This window comes from Geotrypetes seraphini, chromosome 8, assembly GCF_902459505.1.
Source record: "Geotrypetes seraphini chromosome 8, aGeoSer1.1, whole genome shotgun sequence".
In the NCBI taxonomy this organism is placed as follows: Eukaryota; Metazoa; Chordata; class Amphibia; order Gymnophiona; family Dermophiidae; genus Geotrypetes; species Geotrypetes seraphini.
Genome location: NC_047091.1, coordinates 6652384 through 6665312, shown reverse-complemented (window position 1 = coordinate 6665312; position 12929 = coordinate 6652384). Strand labels below are relative to the sequence as shown.

Genomic DNA, 12929 nt, shown 5'->3' with positions numbered 1-12929 from the left:
AGATAAGCGCCTATCTAAATTGAGCACGGAAAGCTTTTTAATCAGCAATAATTGAAACAGGAGCCTATCAAGAAAGAGAGATTCTGTAACAAGGCGCCTCTAAAAATTTAAGCGGCCTTCAAAAAACTAGGTGCTATGCATGCTAGGCGTGGCTATGTGCTAGGCGCCTTGTTACAGACTCGCATGTTAAGCGCTCGCATGGCCGCCTTTTAGTTGTGCCTAGAGCTGGCCTATTTATCAGGCACCTCCAAAATAGGTGCCGCTCAGCATGATTCACTAAACAGCAGTCAATTTTGCTTGAATCGCACTTAACGGTGCCTATTTTGGCGCCTAACTTTTGGGCGCTTCTTATAGAATTTGCCCCTAAATGCTCCGACAGTGGTCCAACGTTCATCGGAATTTGACTCCTCCAGTTTTCTACTTTTCAACTCCGACACTGACTCCTACTATGTATAACAAATCTAAGAGAAATTTGATTAATTACACATACATAGTCCTAATTTTGTAAAGAAGTATCCTAACAGTACAAAGTACCTGTCCACTATGCACACACATCTATTAATGAATACATTTACCCTAAATGATATTGTTGTTTCAATTTTGGAGCTGGTGTTAGAATTGGTAGATTTTTCCAACTCTAACTCAGACTCCACCTCAAATTGTTTCCACCTCCATCTCTACAGCATTCTGAACCCTGGTGGCAGCTAAAGGGTGGACCTCTTTCTGGAGCTGAAAGGTTTCAATAGTTAATGGTATATTTCGGTTTCTGGTGGCACTGGTACAGCCAGAAACGTTATCCTGAGGTGCTTCACTTATGCTGAGTAGTAGCAGAGCAAACAAAGCTGCTGAGTTTAACTGCTAAAAATAAAAAATAATCACTCAAATTCTAAATCATTAGGTGCTTGCAAGGATATACAACTGATAGTGAGTTTAAGTGCTCAGAGAAATGGAGGTGATAACAGGGAGAACCCAACACAACCACCTCACCGCCCAATCATTGCGTAATTCAAAGCACCAGCTGTAAAGTTTTTAACTATTATACACGATTGCCTTAAGTGCATCAAGCTACTAAGTTTGTAAAGATAACAATCGCTAAATACTTGGTCTGAAACAACAAACTTAACTTCAGCTTGTGGGTTCCGACGTGACACAGACACGTTTCGCTCCTGCCTCAGGGAACCGAAGGAGAAATTACAGGAATGCTCATAACGTGTGGGCGAGGTGAAGCTCATATACTTAAAGCACTCCTCATATTGTATAAACTATTGATGAAACTGCCTCTTCATCGCATGCTAAGCAAAGCAGATATGACATGAAAAATCCTGAACAGTCACATGTAACACCGTTAAAGGTTTTTCTTGTATTTACAGTATGCATTAATTTTAGCATTCAGATAAGGAAGAGAGGTCTAATGGTTATAGCAGCAGACTGCAATTTTGGAGAGGTCCTTGACCATCTGTGTGATTTTGACAAGTCACTTTCCCCCTCCTTCACTAACGCGTAGCGCGGGTTTTAGCGCAGACAGTGGCGGTAACTGCTCCGATGCTCAAAGAATTCCTATGAGCTTCAGAGCAGTTACCGCTGCTGCCGGCGCTAAAACCCGCGCCACGCGTTAGTAAAGGAGGGGGTTTATTTCCCTGTACCTCCAGGAACCTGATGAAAGCAAGACCTTATTTTTTGTTTTATTCTGCTTTCCTAGGTCCACAAATTGAATATGTAATAAAACAAAAAAAACCCAGAGCACTCCAAAATACACACAGCTTCCTGAAATCCTATGCCCTACAGACTTTACAGTCTAGGTTGTTACCTATCACATCCTTCCAATTCAGCAGTATTGGCCTGGGAGAACATGAACTTATAAATCTTAGAAAATAAGAAGGGCCAGAGCTGAACGGTGAGGGAAAGAGAGCGCACAATGGAAGACCAAGCACTGGAGACTGGATTAAGGCATTGTCAATACCCAAAACTGGACAGGAAGAGAGTAAGAAAACAAAATCAATAAGCCTGTGGCGCAAGGAGATAAAGCAACTTACCACAGTTATAATGAAAATAATTAAAATTTGAAGATAGGTCTTGGTTCACAAGTTAAATCTTTAGGCCTCACACCTGCCACATGGTTGTCACCTTTTTTATTGGATTAACTTAATACATGTATTAAGCCATACATGTACACATCATGTATTAAGTTAGTCCAATAAATGGTATCACTGTTTTTTTCCTTTGTTTTTATTTCTATATATTGCCTTTCAAAAGTGGACTAACACAGCCACCGCATCGTTTTATTCATGATGGAAGTTATCACTGCTGAAATGTGGGCCTAACCCATTTTGCGCACTGGATATATAATTAGGATACTCTATTAGTGTACCATTACTAAAAAGGTTGCTCAGTGTTGTCCACTGGCACTGACCGCACCATTACTGTGCATGGTGATTCATTGACAGATCAAAGAGAAAAGATGATGTGAAGGACTATTTTAATCTTCAGAGAAAGGAGTAAAAAAGAAAGTCTCTATACAAATTTTCTGTGGGAAATGAGCACTAGTAGCAAAGGGATAACAAGATGGGTCACGAGGCCCATGCTCTAGCTGAAGAGACTAGAGGGAAAATAATCTCCCAGATGTGGCTTTTTGGCCTGGCCAGGGCAGGGGCAAGAATATTGGGTGCCCTAGGCAAAGCTAAACTAAGCTAAGCTAATCTAATCTATAATTTGTGAGTTGCACTATGCCTGAGTAGGTTCAAAGCAACGTACAATTCGAGAGATGTAGAAGAAAGGAGAGGGGCGACAAGAGGTAAGGGGAGGAGACAGGGTAAGACTTCTAAGTGGGTGATACAGGAGGATTTCATGTCTTTCTCAAAGCTCAGCCTTGTATCCATCATTCAGGTCCCTAGGCTCTGCCCATCAAGATTTTAATTAAATTCAAAAATAATGAACACATTAACAACACTTCTCCCTGAATACTATTTAATACAAAATTGGATATACTTTCTAATATTAAATTCTGGCTTCACAATGACATAAAACATGCAATGCCAAATCAGACCAAAGGTCCACTGAATGCAGCATTTAATTTGTAACTACAGCCATAAGAATAGCCTTACTGGGTCAGACAAATGGTCCATCTAGCCCAGTAATCCATCTTCACAGTGGTCAATCCAGGTCACATGGCAAAAACCCAAATAGTAGCAATATTCCATGCTACCGATCCAGGGCAAGCAGTAGCTTCCTCCATGTCTTTCTCAATAACAAGACTATGGATTTTTCCTCCAGGAACTTGTCCAAACCTTTCTACATTAACTGCTTTTATTACATCCTCTGGCAAAGTGCTCCAGAGCTTAACTATTCTTCGAGTGAAAAAATATTTCCCTGTAACTCCGAAAATCCCCTAGTCTTACCACATCCTCTGGCAATGTGTTCCAGAGATTAACTATTTTCTGAGTGAAAAAATATTTCCTCCTATTGATTTTAAAAGTATTACACTCACATCTTTATAGAATAGCGCTTAGCAAGATGCAATCACAACTTTGAGGGCTAATGTGGTGCAGTTCCTTGGAAATCTTAAATACTAAACAATATACCGTAGTTTATATAATATAGAGCACAAGATTTTAAGTTATTTTTTATAAAAGGCATAATTTATTTAAAAAGTGCTGATATTTTTATTTTAGTATAAAGTACATACATTGCAATTAAGTGTGGAACACAATATCAAACAAATGATCCCCACGACTCTGCTGGTACACACTTGCTCAATTTCCGCAATGACGTGTCAAATCTCCTCCTTCAGCTGACAAACAATCAATTGAGAAATGCACTGTGGTCCACTAGCTGCAGTTTTTGCATCAGTTTGTACCTTGCAAACATGTAGATGCAGATCTTTCCTGAAAATCTGATGCATGGTGCTGCTTGAAATGTCCAATTGCTGTGAACTATGGCATATCGATGTTCCTGTATTGTCAACACTTTCACTTACTGCAACAATATTTTCAATCGACCGGCTGCTGCAAGGGTGCCCTGCAGTTTTCACATCCACAATCGAACCAATATGTTCAAATTTGTTGATCTTTTAACTGTAGACTGATTTGGTGCATTTTGTCGACCAAAAATTGCAATCAATTTGCAAACTGTTGCAGCAAAACTTTTCCCACATTTGTAATAAGTTTTCACAACAATGACGCATTGTTCATTTGAATAGCGATCCATGACCACTAATCATAATTTGTCTACATGACAGCTGTGAAAGTTTTAGTCCCGCCTAACTAACAACAGAATGGAAATGGTGCCCAATTCAAATCTTGTGCTCTTATTGGACACCCCTATAAATCCTGCCATCAATATACAATGGGGTCACTTTATCATATTTGTTTAAGGAATAGATTACACAAATAGAAGCATTTTGTAAAGTTCATAATCTTTTTAACAAGTATTTTGAACAAACTAGATAAGCAATATTGCAGTAACCCAGTTTAGATAGTAATAATGCCTGGAGAATCAGTCTTAACTATTCCTGCTGTATATATTTCCAGATGTGTCTCAACTTATATAAGATCCATAAACAATGCTTAGTAAGAGTTCACCTGAGATTCCATCATTAAATTATAATCAAGCTTATTTTAAATGGCTGTTAGTCATCTAGTTACTGATTAGAGAAATACATTCCTGTATTCTAGACCTGACCTCCATTAAATGAGAAGACACTGGAGATATGATACAGACATTTGAAATACTTGAAAGGTATTAATATAGAAACAAATGTTTTCCAGAGAAAGGGAAATGGTAAAACTAGAGGGCATGAATTGAGGTTGCAGGGTGGCTGACTTAGGAACTGATGTTAGGAAATTATTTTTCACGGAGACGGTGGTGGATGCCAGGAATGCCCTCCCGAGGGAGGTGGTGGAGATGAAAACAGTGACGGAATTCAAAAAAGCATGGGATGAACACAGAGGATCTCTAATTAGAAAATGAATGATATAAAACTAATGCCAGGACCTGGCAGTCTTGCACAGTCTGTGTCCTGTATATGATGATTTGGTTTAGGACAGACTGGGGAGGGCTTTGATGGAAGCTCCAGTGACAGGATGGTTAGGATAGTCTGGAGTGAGCTTCAATGGCAACTCTGGTAGTGGAGACCTCTTGATGATACTGGGCAGACTTCTAGGTCTATTGCCCAGAAATAGTAAGACAATCTAAACATGAATGTATAAAAAGTGTGAATGTTGGGCAGACTGGATGGACTGTTCAGGTCTCTATCTGCTGTCATTTATTATGTTACGTTTTCTAATATAACTCCCAGTGAAAACATCAACACATTGAACAAAATAGGAGACAGTGGAGATCCTTCTGGGACTCCTCAAGTGATATACCACGTATCTGAATAAACTCCCCTCATTTTAACCTTCTCATTGTAATTAAACCTTTAGAACGTTCCCGGTTATTCTGATCTCATTCAAAATGTGTAATAATAAACTAAAAAAACTTAAATTTATCTTCATATAATAAAGCTCAACTTGTATACATCAATTTTAAAAAATATTAAAAAGAACACGCGTTTACAATTTAGAGAATAACCATGTTTTTAAGTTTTTACATAAAAGTTGAAATGAACCTAATTCTCTTAACCTTAGAATATCATTCCATATTTCTGTTAGTTTCAAAGGATAGGATTTCCCTAATTTACCAGTAAAAATAATTCCTTTATGAGAGGAAAAGACAGTTTGAATTTTTTGCATGGTCCTAACAAGATATATATAATATATAATTTGATCCACTAAATCAAATGCACTGGAGAAGTCAAACTGTTTTATGAGTCTTTTTTCTAGCTCTCATCAGCACCTTGATCTCAGAAAATAATGTACTTAATACCATTTCTGTAGTGAAATTTTTATGAAATCCAGATTGTGAATTGTGCATGATGTTTAATTTATCTAAATAATCAGCTAAGTGTACTGTAACCAGACCCTCCATGAATTTAACAAAGAAAGGAATTGTTACATTTGAGATTCTTTTGTGTTCTTCAAAATAGAGTTAAGAATAATTTCTCCCAGTGAAGTCGCAAACCTACCTGAGAGGTATTCAACCAAACTAAAACCATAACCCTAAAACTCAATGAGGCAGTTTTCATAAATTGAATAGGACAACTGATAATTAATTAGGAAATTTCCAAGGTCATACTAATTCATCTCTGTCGATTGAACAATTTGAAAATTACTCCTTACCCTGGCTGTTGGTAGTGCATCATCTAATTTTTGTGGCAGTTCTACAAGTTTTTCACTTTTTGGTTTGAACTGAATCTGATTTCAATTTTCTCTTTAATATAGTTGGCCAGTTGAGTGACAGTAGCTGGAGTTTCACTAGACTTACTAAATGTATCTTTGATATCAATTAATTATTCCACTAATTGAAAAGGTTCTTTTGAATTTGGGATCTATCAATCTAGTGTAATAATCCTTTTTAAATCTCTTAGGCTTAATTTACATTTGATTATCTCCAAGAATTTCTATTATAGTCATTCTTATTCTTTTGTCATCTTCTTTCTAATCTTCTACAACTTTGTTTTAATGTCAATAACTCAGTATTGAACATTTATGACTTGTTCTTTTCAATTGCTGTGTTTCTTATTTCAGGACCATCACATCTAAAATCTATCCACTAACTTTATTTATTCCAGTTGTCCATCCAAGTTAGTGAGACTTGTAGTTCAGTATTTAAATGTATTTTCATCACTCTTCCAAAACAAAATTTGATCTATTGCACAAAGACTAGGGGACATTCGATAAAGCTACAGGGAGATATTTTTAAAACCAATAGGAGGCAATATTTTTGCACTCAGAGAATAGTTAAGCTCTGGAACACATTGCCAGAGAATGTGGTAAGAGCAATTAATGTTAGTTAGCTGCCATCAACTCGTGTTCCAGTCCTAGTGACTTGATGAATTACAGATCTAAAAAGCGATCAGTTTTGTGCTAGTCTGGTAAGGTTCTCCAGCATCATCCTCATGGTTGTTTTCAACATGTCCAGCCATCTGATGGGCTATGGCCCTTATCTGCCGTCATCTTCTATGTTTCTATCTGATTGCAGGTCACCCTCTTTGCCTGGTTCCTTCAATCTTCCCAAGGTCCTTCTCCAATGACCAAAATAAGACAGTCATAACTTCATCATTTGGGCTTTGAAGACATAGCCTGTTTGATCGCTTCCAGAATCGATCTATTAGTTCTTCTGGCGGTCCACAGTATGCATAAAATCCTTCTTCTGCACTAAAGCTCAAAAGAATCAATCTTCTTTCTGTCTTGTTTCTGTAGTGTCTAGCTTTCGCATCCATAATTTACCACTGAGAAAATGAGTGCATGGACAAGTCTGATCTTCGTTTGGAGTGTTATGAAAGAACCCAGGAGATAAAATAGAAGTTGTAAAGGATTTCAATCACATAAAGGTTCAAAATCTTCATCATTTTCCATGTTCATGATCTTTGTCTTATCTTCAGTTCTAATCTCATGTTATGACTTTTGGCTTTGACTTTTCTCAATAGATACAGTACGTCTTCTTTGCTGCTGGTGATGAGCGTTGTATCATCTGCATAGTGCAGGTTGTTTATATTTGGCAACCAACTTTGAAACAAACACTCTTTTCTTTCAAATTTGCTTTTCTGAAGATTGCTTCACCATAAAGGTTGAACAGGTAAGGTGACATGATGCATCCTTGCCTGATGCTTCAAGTGACATAGCTAGTTTAAAAAAAGATTTGGACCTGGATTGGCCATCATGAAGATGGGATACTGGGCTAGATGGACCATTGCTCTGACCCAGTAAGGCTATTCTTACGGGCGGAATGAGGTAGTAAAACAGAACAGAATCTAACCTATGAGGTTTGTCACTTTGATGGCTCCTTATACAGTAATGCTAAAGCATACTCCACAGATGATCTCCATTACTTCACGAGTTCTCAGGTCTTCATCTCCATATTTTCCTTGGAATTCATAGCCCATGTGTTTGCTTTCAGAATTAAAGGATGTACAGCATTTCTATCCAATCTGGATTACTATGATTCCTGTTATACTTCATGGCCAATCTGTAAAATATTTTCCACCTTGCATTGCATCTCTACAGGAATCAAAGTTGTTTATGGTAAATTGCTACAGATAATCAAACTTTGGACTAACAAATCTGCTTGCAAGCCTGAAATTCTCACAGCACAACCTTCGCATGAACCAGCTCACAGTAACTCTTCCTCTATCTCCCAAGTACTTATAGTTATTATAGCAGAGCAGATAAATAGAATCAGCATGTAGTCTCTTATTTGAGCAAACAGTACATAAAACTTGCTGCATCACTAGTATTTGCCTTTTGTTGCATTTTTCTGTACATATAAATCTTTATTTTCTTTTCTGAAAGAGAATCAATATAAGTTTGTATTTCTTCAGGATCCTAAAGCATTTTGGTCTTATTATTCACAGACTTCCATCCATTCTGGATGAAACAATCCAAGCTTAGCTTCAAATTTTGCTTTTTACTATTGCTTTTGCATTGCTAAAACTTTTAAGGCTATTATGAAGAAGGACAGGCATTTTATAATTTGAAATACTAACTTTAAGGGAGAGGTTATCAAAGCTTGTCACTGTAAAGACGTGTTATAGTTAACCCATTATTAGTAGCTTGATCTCCATACATAAAATAGGACCTGTGCTAAACCAGCACAAATTAGTGGTAAGCTAACATGTCTTGGTAGTAGCCCACGTTGATAACTTCCCCCTTTAGTGTGAAGAGTTTCAGTCTCTGGTAACCAGAGCCGATATTGTGATGTCATAATGCTGCATTCCACCAATGCTTAAGAGCCTTCCTCATCAGTGATGTCACAGTGGCTTGATTGTCCTACGCTTGGCTCACTTGCCCAGGGTCACAAGAAGCCAGGGTGAAAAATTAACCCAGTTTTCCAGGTTCTTAGACCACTGTACTAACTATTAGGCTGATTTATCTGTCTTTGGGGGATGGGTGGGAGGGTGCGTGGCAGAATAACTTCGGCAAAAATTCAGATTGCGTCCAGACTTGGGGTGCAAGTGAAACACTGTTTTTAGTACCTACCCAGTTGAAAACAACCTTGATCTGTTATAGGTGAGATAATTGGGATAACGGCCAATATTGAAAAACATTGTAAATATTTATTTTGATTTAGTTCATTCATACACAATATCTTAAAAATCAGACAAATGTATACGAGTACACATCATCAAAACATATTAAAGCATCATAAAGTCAATGTCCATAAATTCCATGAATAAATACAGTTTTCACTTTCTTCCTTGTCTTTAAGAAAGATATCTTCAGTTACTTATGCAAGAGGAAGTGTTTTACTTCTGTAAATCAGCCATCTGAAAACTTCCCCTGCTCAACGCAGATAAAAAAAAGTCTGTGAAGCTCAACAAACAAATACTTTTCATCACATTAAATGAAAATATTTTGAGGGGCAGGTTTAGGTTAGGGAAACTCAAATGAGATTGCACATGCTTTTCCATCAAAATTCTTCCTGCACAAGAAACAGATGCAAATGTATGCAGGTGCTTTGCACCCATGACTAGTTTCAAAGCAAAACTGTATGTCTACTTTCATGTTGACAAGTGGTGCAAATTCTGCAAGGTAGGGAGGGAAGTTATCAATGGACTATGTTAAACTGAGTTATTTTGCAACATATAGTGGGCATGTATATGTTAGCACCTATGTTATAAAGCTGGCCCATTAGGACTAGATTCTATAACTGACACCAAGAAAAACAGTGCTATTCTATAAATGGACTCAAAATTAGGCACCATTTATAGAGTAGTGTTTGTCACTGAGAATCATGCAGTGTAAATTCACAGGCATGTAACCCACTTATTCTATAACCGTGCATGTGAATTGCCAGAACACTCTTGATCTACCCCTTTTGCAACCATGTGTAAAATTTATGTACAGATCCTGCGCCTAAAAATGCATATGTAAATATTTAATTACAATTAGCGCCAATAATTGCTTGTTAAGATCATTATTCAGTTAAATGGGGGCAATGTCTACAAAAAAATTCATTTTTGCATACTATGACGGTAATGAACCTCACTCTTAAGCCAAAGTAAGTGGAGTGTTGATCTCAGGCCCTGCTGCTCAAAAACTTTCCATGGCAGTAAGTCTCGTTAAAGCAGTCTTTAACTGCTACAAAAAGCTCTCCTGCCGATGTTCAAAAGGGTTCTTCGTGGCTGTTACTGATCCTCATAGCAGCCATCAAGAACCCTAAGCAAATGCATCACAAGGAGCTAATTAGTATTTAAATGAGCTCTCCTTGCAACACACATAAGAGAATGACCCCCTTTGACAGGGCAATCATTTCCATAGCTGTCCTGTGTGATGTGAGACACACAACACACACAGGACAGTTGTGCCCATTTAAAAAAAAAAGCACCAGTAGCCCCTGTTCTCCCCAATCTACTGAGCTGCAGGACTCCATGAAGCTGATGGCAACTTCAGGGAGTCCTGTGGCTCAGCTGATCAGGGCTTCTGGGGAAACAGGGGCAGCTGGCTTTCTTTCTTTTTTTTTTTTTTTAAATAGGTGCAGCTGTTGTACATATGTTTAAAAAAAAAAGTCCACATCTGAGCCAGCAGCCCCTGCTCGCCCTGCCAGCTTAGCTGATTGCAGCTTCGGAGCTATGATCGAGCCGGCAGGAGGGACAGCATCAGCAGGAATGGGATGGAGCTGACAGGGATGGGAGGAGCTGTGCCTAGCGATGTGCTCTTCTAAGCAGGTGTCAGTCACAGTTCCTTCCCCTTTTACCGGGGCTGCATCGCATGAATAGCATGCATATAATTTGAATGCCATTGTGCTGAGCATCAATCGATAAAGAAAAATCGCTCACACCACGGTCAGAGCTTTGTGCATCAGGGTCATCCCTTGATTATTGCTAACATTCTTTGTAGTCCTTGGGGGTCCTTTTGTTTTATCAACCAAATCTTTCTCTTTATTATTTTTTTGGTTTCTCTCTTTGGTCTTTTTCCTTTTTGGTTCTCAGTTTGTCTGCATGTGATTCCTTCTTGTATTCTTTGACAATTCCTTCTTCTTTTCCTCCTGCCTGTCTCTTAACTTTGTTCCCTGTTCCAACCCAAACTTTTCTTCATACTCTCTCTTTTCCACCTTCAGTTTTCAGACTCTTTCTTCCTCCCCTACCAGTACATATGAATTTTTTTTTTTCAATCAATAATGGGGCACTTTCTTCCAGTATGATAAAGCAAGAGTCTGTTAGAACAATGCTTTAAAAATATAATTTGAGTTCATCCATTTATTTCTCTCGCTTATAATTAGAAATGGCAATATACAGTACAATGATAAAATAACAGAAAACAGACAAGTATAGTAAATGGCCAGTATGGGTGAGATCTGGGCAGTGAATGATGTTATAATTATGAAAGCAATTAGAGAGACTTGACTGCAGCAGCAAAGCCAGCGCTAAGAGGAATGAAGAGAAATGGTGCAGTAAAAGTCAGCAATATGAAGATTGTACGATACAGTACTTAACTGCAACCTCTGAAGCTAGCAATGGGAAGAGTAAGACTATTGAATTTTATAAGGACAATAAGGCACCGAGTATTACTCCATAGATATACTTATTAGAGAATGACATGGGAACAAATTTGTCCCTGTCAGAACCCAATTTCCCCATCCCCACGAGTTTTGTCGCTGCCCTTGTCCCTGCCCCATTCCAGTAAGTTCTACTTTAACCGCATAAGCCTTGAACATTTATACTTTTAAAGTGTTTGAGGTTTGTGCAGATGAGGATGGAGCTTGCAGGAATGGGGCAGGGACAGGAAAAGAACTCATAGGGATGGGAAAATGAGTTCCTGCGGTGACGGGGAAAAATTTGTCCCCGTGTCATTCTCCAATATTTGTATCTAGTTTAGTTGGCATAAACATAAATACTGCCCAGTGATTCTTTATTCACTGTACTTGGCTTTCACCATCACGAAACAGTGTCTCTCCTGAAAAACACAGTATCTTGGCTCTTGTAGCCAATCAGATCTCAATTACTTGGGTGCTACGCTGCTTTCTAGAGAAGTGTTATAAAAGACTAGCACTTCTAAACATAATGATCACATCACCCTGAGCACTTGAGTTTTATGCAATGTCTCCAGATTCTATAAATTGCAACTAAAGTTGCATATGCAAATCTGTGTGTATTCTGATTTGCATGCACAGCTTAATTAATAAGCCAATCAGCACTGATAATTGCCAATTAACAAGCAATTAGTGATACTAATTAGAATTTATGTGCATAACTTTCTAAACATATGCTATAAAGTGGTATGCATAAATTTTAGTGCGCAGATCCCAAAAAGGGACAGCAAGGGGAGGAGTACAGGTGGGTCACAGGTGTTCCTAAAAGTTAGGCATACTGTTATAGAATATGCTTGATCCAAGCACAATTTAAGCGCAGGCAATTATGCCAGGTGTTAGTTGGCATAAATAGCCATTCCTAAATTTTAGTCTAAATCCAGATGTGGTTTATAATACAGTGCTAAGTGCGGATTTAGTCTTAAATTCATAGACTATAAGGTGCATTTACAACAATTTGAACATAGGATGCTACTATTAAGACAACAGTTGTGCAGGAGAGGGAAAGCAATGTTACTTACCGTAACAGTTGTTATCCAGGGACAGCAGGCAGCTATTCTCACTAGTGGGTGATGTCATCCGACAGAGCCCCGATACGGACATCTTGCAAGCATGTCTTGCTTGAAGAAACTCAGAAGTTTCGAGATGCCCGCACCGCGCATGCGCCAGTGCCTTCCCGCCCGATGTACCGGGCGCGTCTCCTCAGTTCAGGTAGCTAGCCTGAGAAGCCAACCCAGGGGAGGTGGGTGGGACGTGAGAATAGCTGCCTGCTGTCCCTGGATAACAACTGTTACGGTAAGTAACAT

The 12929-nt window shown here is 38.5% G+C and overlaps 1 protein-coding gene across 9 annotated transcripts in view; it reads left to right on the top strand.

The window, feature by feature from the left end:
- FGR (FGR proto-oncogene, Src family tyrosine kinase) overlaps window positions 1–12929 on the top strand; it is a 146565-nt gene that overhangs the window by 61928 nt on the left and 71708 nt on the right. The window lies entirely within an intron of this gene.